This window comes from Embiotoca jacksoni, unplaced genomic scaffold, assembly GCF_022577435.1.
Source record: "Embiotoca jacksoni isolate LCO1_2020_lvr unplaced genomic scaffold, fEmbJac1.0.p SCAF_9, whole genome shotgun sequence".
Taxonomy (NCBI): domain Eukaryota; kingdom Metazoa; phylum Chordata; class Actinopteri; family Embiotocidae; genus Embiotoca; species Embiotoca jacksoni.
This window is the reverse complement of record NW_027185447.1, coordinates 12,021,591-12,032,621: the sequence shown is the minus strand read 5'-3', so window position 1 is coordinate 12,032,621 and position 11,031 is coordinate 12,021,591.

Genomic DNA, 11,031 nt, shown 5'->3' with positions numbered 1-11,031 from the left:
CAAGACACAACGTTAAATATCAGCAAAAGTTTTGATTAATATTATATTTATTAAGACTTATCTTTATCAGTAGATAATGTAAATATAACTTCAACATCACATCAGAATTACAAGAATATAAAATAGCATTACTAGCCGAATCTACTGACAAATCCAAAAATATAAAGTGCTGTACTACTTGTAGTGTATTGTGTTCTCAAATGTTGTAATTTGAGTAGTGTAATAACTAACAACAGACATAAGAGGGAGCTCCTACAATCCACACTGTGTACTGTAAACTGTAAAGAAAGAGTTATCAGAAAATTAGACAACATAACGTTTTTCTCCCTTCAGAGGATTTAATCAGTATAAAATATGGATGAAAAAGCTGACAATGAAAAACTAAATCTCTTTAAATGAGATAAATATGTATAGATATTATAATATTCTTATTTCTATCATTTTTAAAACAATATTGTGCACCTTCATAATATCATTCAAGATGTATGCTATGCTATTTTCCTTGATACGCATCAAACAATTCTGTGTATAAGCTAAGTAACAGATTCCACTGTGTTTGTGAGCATACATACATGAGCTTATTGGCTAATGCAATTATTTTAAAATGCTTTTGATCCTGCAAATAAATCTTAAAGCACTACAGCCAAACACTTTCCTTGACATCAAGAAGTCTCCAATGCAGCACCAAGACAAAGCTTTCTTGTGTTTTGATCTCCCCTCTGCTTGTTTTCTCTGCAGTGACAGTGTGATATACGAGGGTTAATATGGTGAAATAAGCTGACTAAAGCAGACAGGTCTACACAGGTACGCTCCCAAAGAGAGAGACGCTCCAGTCCTGTTTGATGCTATTCTGAGCGACGCCACTGGCGCTGCAATCCGAGCGGGTGCTTTTAAGTGAGTTTGTAGGTGTGTGTTTGTCTGTGTGACTGATACACCTGTAAATTCAGGCTATAAAAATTGTATTTACCTTGAAAAAAAAAAAAAAAAAAAAAAAAAAAAAAAGTGGTTATCAGTGTTGGCACGGACTGCCTGATCATGTCTGTGTGTGTTTGTATGCGCACTCTTGCAGGCTTGTGTGAATGATGAATACCTTGTGCATTCTTTGTAGTCGTACCCAGTTCTGCATGATAGTATCAGTCATGTCACTGTAGAGGGAGACTGATGTTAACAGTGACTGAAAGTACTGGACTATCTCCATAGACTCTCATTCATGCAGAACCGAGATAGGACAGGCAGGAGACTCAACATATTGTAGTGAGAGATGAGGAGAGGAGCCTCCTTGTAGGTTTCACACCAGTCTCACAGAATTCCAGTCGTCTGAGAAGATTTCAACTATTAAAACAGAAATTAGGTACCTGAGAGATATCAAGTTTACCATCACTGAAAACATGATAACAAACTGTGGATTAAACAGTGCAAATATATTGCGTGAGCTGCATGGGAGCAAGAGTTGATGTTTGAATTAGGTTATGAAATGGCGCCATCTACTGTCAACAGCGAGAATAGCATCACTTAAGCAAGTCAAGAACTAAACAGCCAAGAAGATGGTGTCACCGAAGTGTTGAAGCTCCATATCACTCCGTATTTATGAATGGCTCAAGCTATGAGTTTTCTGTGCCGTACTTACGTATTCACTAGCATCTCAGTCACACTGGGCATGAATAGATAAACCAGCTTTTGAACTCCCATGAGTGTCAGAGCTGATCCCTCGAATGCTCAGAAAACAACGTAAGATTTACATGAAGAGTTAGGCAGGGTGATACTTGTTTCAAGGACATGAAGAAGAGATTGGGTGGTGGAACGTGAGACCTAAGACACTTGTTTGTACAAGACTGGATGATATGGTCACTCTGCATCAAACTGATTGAGTCTCTGATTCAGAAAGATGTTGATTTATGACTTGTAGTGCTGTTAAACTGCATCGGGTTATACTAAAGGTGTTCCTAATATTTTGTCCTTCCGTTTTACAGGAAACGGATCAGGTCGACAAGATATTAGGAACACCTCTCATTATAACCCATTGTACTTCAACAGCGACACTGCTCTCAATCAGAACTGAACATGATCATCCTCATGAAGGGAGCAAATGCTGCTGCGCTGTTGTTTTAAGCTTTGTTCTTTGCCTGTCAGTGGTTTTAATGTTATTGCTGATTGTTGTATGATCCATCACTAAGCAATGGATATGAGGAGGCTGATGCCGATCATCTGATGCGATTGTAAGTGCATTGCTCCATCTGAACTAACATTGTGCTTTATAAGTTTTCTAAAGTGTCATATGTCCCCAGTTGGAGGGACTTTAGCTCTATTTCATCATTAAAAACATCTGTATTTCGCAATATGTGAGGCATGAAAACATAATGTTCTCTCGTTTACCACTACCTCTTCGATTAGCTGCATCCAGCAAGACATCCAAGTCCACACCCTCTTCTTAAACAATGAACGGCCTCTGTAGTTTTCCTTCAGCCGTTGTTCATTTCTTCTGGTATTTTCCTCTGGTCAGAATCTTCCTTCCCACAGACCTATAATTTTAATTTTTTTGCTGAGGTTGCAGTTGAATATGCACTGTGGTAGTCGGTTCTTTTGAAAACAACAGACAGACGTTGATGGTGACTGTTTTGCGCTGGGAGAGCCCCTTTCAAGTTCCAGATTTCAGCAGGTGTTGTGAAATTATGATGGTCAAGTTTCAAGCACACATGACAGTACATGTACGGGCATTTGGATAGAAGTTTTTTTCTTCAGTATTAATGAGTTTGTAATCCTAATGATTAAATCAAATAAATGTAAACCCTGATTACATCCTCTCTTATTCAGGCCAATGGCAGTTAATCCTTTCTAAAATCCCTATCGGTACTCTTCTAGCTTTGACACAATATCACCCTCATGCCTCATCACACAAACTGCCATTCATTTTACTGAACTCAGTCAGGCCTTTGAAGAACGAGAAGTGATAAATATCCAATAGTGATTCTGACAATGACGCGCTCCTCTGTGGAAAGAGGAAGCCTTTAAATCACAAAGTCTCAGTACAGTTCCGACGTGCTTGCACGATTGTCCTGAGTCCACTGGACACTCCTAAAGGTGCAGAAATCACAGCAGAAAACCCATTTTAATGTAGTTCCCATGGATTCAACCTTCAACCTCTGATGAAACTGTTGAGTGCATTGTTTTCGTAGGTCCCTTTTGTAATTTCTCCACGCCCCACTGAAGACTATTTCCCAAGATATAATGTGGTTCTTTGCTTCTTTTTCTTGAGAAAATTGCAGAGATGTGCCTTCAAGTTACACTTGAGATGTGCACTCACTGAGTTTCAGTTCATGTTGGCACGATGGCATCACATTATCTGTGCAGATTTGTCAGCTGCACAATTCATGCTGCAGCTAGACAAAGATACAGAATTCAGATTTAGTGACTGACAAGGCCACTGAAAAACACTGGACTCTTTGTCAAGTCATGAAACCAGTTTGAGACGATGGTCCAGCACCATGCTGGAAGTAGCCTTTAGAAGATGGTAATTTGTGGTTATTATGCGATGCGCTCGGTCAGCAACTACACTCAGACAGGATATGACATTCAAACCTTGATTGATAGGTATTAAGGGGCCTAAAATGTGTCAGGAAAACATTCCCCACATCATTATACTGCAACTATCAGCTTGACTGTTAAAACAAAGCAGGTTGGACTGCTGCTGACAACAAATTCAGACTCCACCATATGCGGCAATTAGCACAAATTGCGATTTATCAGACCCAGCAACGTTTTTCTAGCCTGGTGTCACCGGACCTAAATTCATTGCAGGTTCTCTCCTAATGGGCATAGATATTGGGTTAATTTTGAAAACCAATCACCACTGACCATAATATACCATATGCTGTGTGCCAAAATTGTACCGCCATCGCCTATGTTGGAACTACTTCAAATGTCATCGAACTTATCCACCCCCACTGGTCGCTGTTTTTTCAGAGTTGGTTAGCAAACCTGAACTCGAACAGGAATTCAGGATTATAATCTCAGACTGAAGCTGTGAGCTGTAAATTTATCTTGAATTTAAAAGTTCTGAATGTTGATTTTTTTTTTTTTTTTTTTTTTTTTTTTTTTTTTTTCATATGTTGCCTCTTGCCTCTGAGCTGATCTGCTTTCACGTGCATGCGCCCACAATGTGAGTAATACTGGCAGACACAGGCATGGACACAGTGTGAATGGATGCAACAGACTCTGTCTGCAGTGGAAAGAGCTCAAATTTATCAAACATCTATAGCAGAACAAACAGAACAAAAACACAAATGTAACCTTTTGAAGGCCCTTCCAATTATTAGTAAGGTTAAACTGGCACCAGAGGCTTTCCCAAGCAGCTAATTGTTTTCATGCTAAACCACTTAACTAAGATGGTAAACAATATACTGCACCTCCTGAACATCAGGTGTGGCGTTGTCATGTGTGTGTTAGCATGTTGACATTACATTTTCCTCAAAGCACAGCCTCACAGAGCTGTCAGTCACTCATAGTCATGTCATCAACATTAATCAAATTTTCATGCCACGTGTAACTGCGTGCCAGTTTTTGTTCTCCACCAGTTTCTCTATCAACTCTGGTCATGCCCTACTGTGGAAAAATACAAATATACTTCAAACGACGGTAAGTCTTTGTTTGTAATTGATTTGGGTGAAGATGAATTTGTGACTTAAATAATGACTTGGTTTCACACCAACACAGTATAATGGTCATTCACAACAATGTAGTGCACAGGACAGAGAAACCTTTTCACCATCTAAGAAGGACCACATACAGATGTTTCATGAGTCCGTTGCTAATGAAGAGGCTGATGTGATGTGGGATAGAAAAGACAGCTATTGTTTTCACCTACCCTGCCCTTATGTCAGCTATGGAGTGGAGGAGTGGAGGTGTGGTCCTCCAGCAGGAGAGTACACTATGATCTGGTCAAGCTGTACTTACAGACAAATATGAATCTGTGTGTGTGTGTGTGTGGGAGAGTGGGGGGGGGGTGGGGGGGGGGGGTTTCCTCTGTGCAACAGGGACTGCTTTCAGAATAGCTCATCAAAGACCCTCAGGCCCTTTATTGTGTTCTTTGGAAAACTCTCATGGAGATGTTTCATTTTATCCTCTGAGCTCAGATAAAATTTCACTCTGTCACTCTGTCTCTCTTCGCTCGTGCTTATCTTGCTGTGAAAACAGATGATTTATGTACAGCCTTCGCACTCGAGTTTATGTGTTATTCCGATAAGGCTGGTGGGGTTGTGTGCGTGGTTTATGAGTGTTTATTGAGACCACAGATTGTCGGACTGCCTACTGGAGGATACAAACAATCTTCCGTGGGAATGCAAAGTCCCACCAGTTCCCAATCCCGTTCCTTATCTCCAGCATTCCCATATGAGTGATGTATATTCTCTTCCAGAACCAGGACCATTTCACCGCTGCGCTGCTTGTGACCATATGCAAATGACATAGATTGATATATATGCTGCAAGGTAGTTAAGATTTGTTACATTTGGATGAAATGCTTAAAAAAAAATTCCCAAATTATTTCGACTTGCAAATTTAAGTCAAATTAGCTTCAAACCAAATAAAAAAATGTTTGCATTGAGTCAAAATATAAGAGAGACAGAAATGAAATTCAGGAGTAAAAACAAGTGATGGAGAGGCAAAGGAGGTGGTAATGTTGGAGGGGGGGGGGGGTCAACCTCAGGTTTTGCATATTTTCCAATGTCTCTGACAAACAGCTCAACACCACGGCATGTCCAACTGCCTCCTCACCTGCCAGACTGCTCACCTGACTCACCTGGCCTCCATCGGGGCCCTACCCATGGGTGTGCACATCAAACTGAATTTATAAAAAACTGTTGCTGCACACTAATTATTTAAATCTTCATTAGATACTTCCACACAAATTCATACATTTACTTACATAAATCAATTATTGTGCCCCCATAACACAGCTGCATTCAATGTTGATGAAATCAATTATCTGTGCAATGCTGACTACACAATATGACACATATTATTATTCTCACTTATTCCACCACAGTGCATGTTAGTGTTTGTCACTTATCACACACACACACACACACACACACACACACACACACACACACACACACACACACACACACACACACACACACACACACACACACACACATTGTCGTGTAAGTGTAAGGGGAATTCCCAGTAACCTGCATGTGTACAAGTGATTTGCGTATGTTCACTAATCTAAGGGGTTTGGCTTTAACTGTAAACCCGCTACACCTGGACACATGGACACACACACACACACACACACACACACACACACACACACACACACACACACACAACCATACACACACTCTCTCTCTCAAACACACACACACACATACACACAGCTCATTATTCATCAGGAACCAATGGCCATGTTGATAAGCCCACTACAAGCCTATCTTATTTGCTTCAAACCTCACACACTAGTGGTCACCGATGTTTGTAAGTGTTTATGTGTGTGTACGTTTACAATTCACCTGCCATTCTGTGACCGTTAAACATCGCAAGTGACTCAGAAACAATACAAGTAGACAGCTGATCAAATCTCTTTGAAACTCACATATAGACACCGTTACACTCGCTGAGCAACAAAGGCAGTATGCAAATAAAATTTGATAGTAAATGCAACTAGCATTGCATGTAGACATCCAGATGTTTTACACTCATTACCCTCAAGAGATGAATACAGTAAAATAATATGAAGCTGCTATGTCTCATTGGAGATAGTAATAGTATTTTCTGTATTTAGAAAACATAGTGATCTAACATTTTTGGCCTTTTTTTGGTGCCTTGTAGACGAAGCAGTTCTTGAAATCAGCCTCTGATGTAAAGTGTCGCTCTCGCCTCTGTCAATCCTCTCATTACCTTGAGTTTATTTTTAGATGCGATGTCTTATTTTTAGTCAGGATTTTCCCACTCATCCTTAAAAGAGGACCGACGAGACTTTCAAGGCACTTCCAAAAACACAAATCAGATAAGTGTAACCAACAACATGCTCTGGTAAAGCAACAATTGTCAGGTTTCACCTGCCTCTGTGTGTGTGTGTGTGTGTGTGTGTGTGTGTGTGTGTGTGTGTGTGTGTGTGTGTGTGTGTGTGTGTGTGTGTGTGTGTGTGTGTGTGTGTGTGTGTGTGTTTCTGACTGCCAGGGTCCAATGTATCTCTGGCCTTATCATCCCGTCTGTGTCCTCCAGGTGCAAGCTGAGTTATACGAATCCTAACCGTCACCTTCACTGAAAGTTGAGGGTTTTTCCGAACACGTTTATCAAGGCTTTTTAAAAAACGTCTTGAAAGTATCTTTATTTTTTGACATCTCCTACTGCTGCACTTTCAACTACTACTGTAACCTCCATTACTTGCAGTATTACCCCTACAGATCTTAGTGATAGTGTAAGTACTGCTTTTGGTATGGATACGATTGTGATAAAGTCTGCTCCTGACTTCACTGCAGACACCTATTTCATTACATTATTATTACGCACCTTTGTGATGCCCCTGGCTCCTAGACTTGTCTCTGAAAGAACTCAACAAGTTTGTCTTTATAAGTGCAGTGTTTTGTCTCTGAATGGTGTCACAACCCGGCTCAAAAATCCATGACAAAAGAGGAGATGCAGTTTAAAGGCAAACCAATTTTTATGTTAACCAAAATATAAAATGAATGTAAACCAACTGAAAAGACCATAAGGTGTGTCAGTCATTGCAGTCAGTGGTGAAGGTGTGTCTGGATGTGTGAACAGTGTAAGACAATGTTGTGTGGCACAAAACAGCAGATATGTATGTGAGAGAAGAGCTCCTTTGGACTGAGGAAGGGATTTTATAGAGAGGAAACACTGGTCTCAGGTGTCTCCAATCATCATGTCGGTCTGCCTCAGCCACTCACAATAATATTGAACTACAACTAATAGACAAGTTCAGCAAGCAGGCCAGCCATCACACTGACATTTCATTTTTGGCTTTCATGCTTTCTTGTGCCAGCACTTTGCTACGCACAACACACAAAGAGTGCTGATGTGACGAGATTAGTTTTGGACATTACTGTCATGACAATGCCGGCAGCGAAGGATACAGCACATGTGGTGCGTCATGGGAAATGTATGTTCTTCAAAATAAAAGTGCAGCATCGGAAATTCTGTAGACTCCAAAAGAAAAGTTCCCTTCAACTTTTCAACTTTTCAACTTGGCCCCGCCAAATGGTGGGTTATGATCCAAAAGTGGGTCGCGGGACACACCGTTTTGGATCATAACCCACCATTTGAGAACCACTGTACTAGACCTTAATGAGATCTATAATTCTGATACAAACGCTATGACTTAACTACTAGTTTACTTTGTCAACTATTACTGTGGTTGTTAGTGTCTTGGTATTGATATAAGCATTTGTACAGGTATTTGTGTTAGAGCTGGATTTTCTAATATTATAACTGTGGGTATGATACTGGATTAGAATTAGGTCTTGTATTAGCATTTAGCTATAATACGGATGTGTCATGTATTTGCCACAATGTCAATTTCATACAAAAAAAAGTTGTGGCTGTGATGTTTGTGTCACTGAATCCTGACAGTGAAGGCTCATAAAAAAGAATGATGATACAGATTATGGGGGCAGGGAGGGGTGGGCATGGTAATATCGACCCTGATGGGACATATTTTTTGCAGTGTAAGCAAATATTAGACACACTAATGTCCTACTATATCATAAGATTATAGCTTCTTCTGTGGTGTTATTTTTTAGTTGTGGATATGCTTTCATTTTCGTAGCATATACAATTGGCATGTAAATCACTTACGTGAAAATCTCCTGCATCTTGCTGAACAGGTTTCCTGACTGATTCTGAATTCATTTGATAAACCACAGTGCGCTGTCGCATCACGTAAACAAATAACTGGTGTAAAAGCAACAGTTACTTCAAGATCAGATTGATCAATCAAACCAGAATCAGAACATGAGTGTACAGTAGGTGTTAATTGTTTGGACCTGCACATGAGCCATCATGAGCAAACATCACATGTGCATGGAAGAAAAGCAGTAACGTTCACAGTGTGTTGCAGTTTATCCATGTGTATATGAGTGTGTATTTGCTCCACCTGACACTCCCTGACATATTGACCCTCCATGACCCGTGTCTTTGTGTACCCTAATGGTTTACAGTGCAGATGGTGGTAATATTTCAGTATAATAAATTTTTACACTAAACCTTGACAAGTCGTAAAGTTATTGGTCCAATTCCTATGAGGACAGTTGGAGCTCTTATCATGTTGAGATGATAGCTGTCCTGTAACATACACGTCATATATCATCTTTTCAAAGGAAAATGTATTACGTCAGTGCTTATCAGGTCATAAATACCCGAGTCAATGCATTTTAATAATATTCTTTGCTGTTTTGTTTGTTTTGTGCAAGTAAGTGTATGTCTGTTAACATGTACGTGATACGTCCCTGCATACATTACTGGGAAACACAGAAAACAGGTGATCAGTCCACCACTGAGTTAACATACAAAGAATCCCAGACATTTCCGTTCACACCTACAGACATCGAGAGCTGGCAGCTGAGCTGATTTAAATGTCAATGGACTGTTTGAGGAATCTTACATGAATGCAGGTTAAACAGAGTAAGCCCACACAGTGAGGAAAAGTGTACAGGAACCTAAAAGCTTTAACCATCAGTCTTTCGAGTTTCACTGACAATGATTTGCACACTGATATGGAGAAATAAGAGATTAGTTATGGTTGATTAAAGTAAAGTCTACCACTGACAAATCCCTCACGCTTTACTTCCTCGATTAAATGGTTATCTTTTGTTTAAATACGAAGGAGCTGAAGTGTTGCAGAAGTTTAATAATTATTTGAGTGTCTCATGTAACAGATGGTGGTTGTTACTCATCAGGTCGGTGTGTTTGCACAGCAGGCTCTTTGAGTCCATCGGGTTGTCAAGTTTGCTGTTGCAGACCAAGAAAAGTTTGGGGGAAATCCCTGCACTGCACACAGTCACCCAAAAAGAAACATGCCAGTTGTTAACTGGAATCTACGTCTATAGTAATAACACACGTAGGCATAAAAAAAAAAAAAAGGAACAGCCTCACTTGGGAGACACAATGTCGCCTGCGAGGAAAGTGAAATATGAATGACATCATTAGTTCCTCACCTGGGGTGTGACGCAATTCCTGTTGTTCTTTACTTCCCTGCAGTGCTTTATTAAAAACAATTTCATATCTATACATCAGCCCTCACTTTAATTAGGATTAAATTGTATTGTTTATCAGAGCTTCAGGTATGTTCAGTGAACAATAATAACAATTATCAAACAGGGAATTGTATAATTAATTTATTGAAAGTGCATTGCTTAACATTCTTTGTTGGGGTGGCTATGAAAGAAATCTCTCCATTCTGTCAACTTAAAATATAAAAGTAGGCGACTGTCATATGTGATACATCCTAAACATTTACATCCCCTCAAACCTTTGTGCTAACACCGTGGAAGTCACAGCAGTAGGAGTGACCGCCTTCTCCAGTCCCCATAATAATCTTCCTCCTCCCCGGAGCTACATTTATTTTAAAATCTAACAGTGCATGGGAGTACAGATTATTCGGGTAATTGTTGTGTAGTTGTAAATACAGTAAGAACTGAGAAAAAAAACATTAATTAAAAAAGTGTGTATTGTGTTTTTTAAAACTTTTTTTGAGTCTGTATAAAAACACATTGATTCCTCACAATTCAACGAAGCACCACAAAAAGTGCTTAACTGAGGCAGGAGACATTTTATTTTATCACTTTATTCAGCAATTATATGCAGCATATGCACATTTTAAAATGGTTTATAACTCCTTATAATGTAGTTGTAAGCAGATGTGAGGTGTTTTTAAGCATTTATCACTGAATGCCAATATATAGACAGATAATAAAAGATGATATCTAAAAAACATGAAAACATCTGCAAAAATATAGTGAATAAGTTTTTGTGGGAGACATTATATTTGCTGAAATTGCTGTGCATCACAAA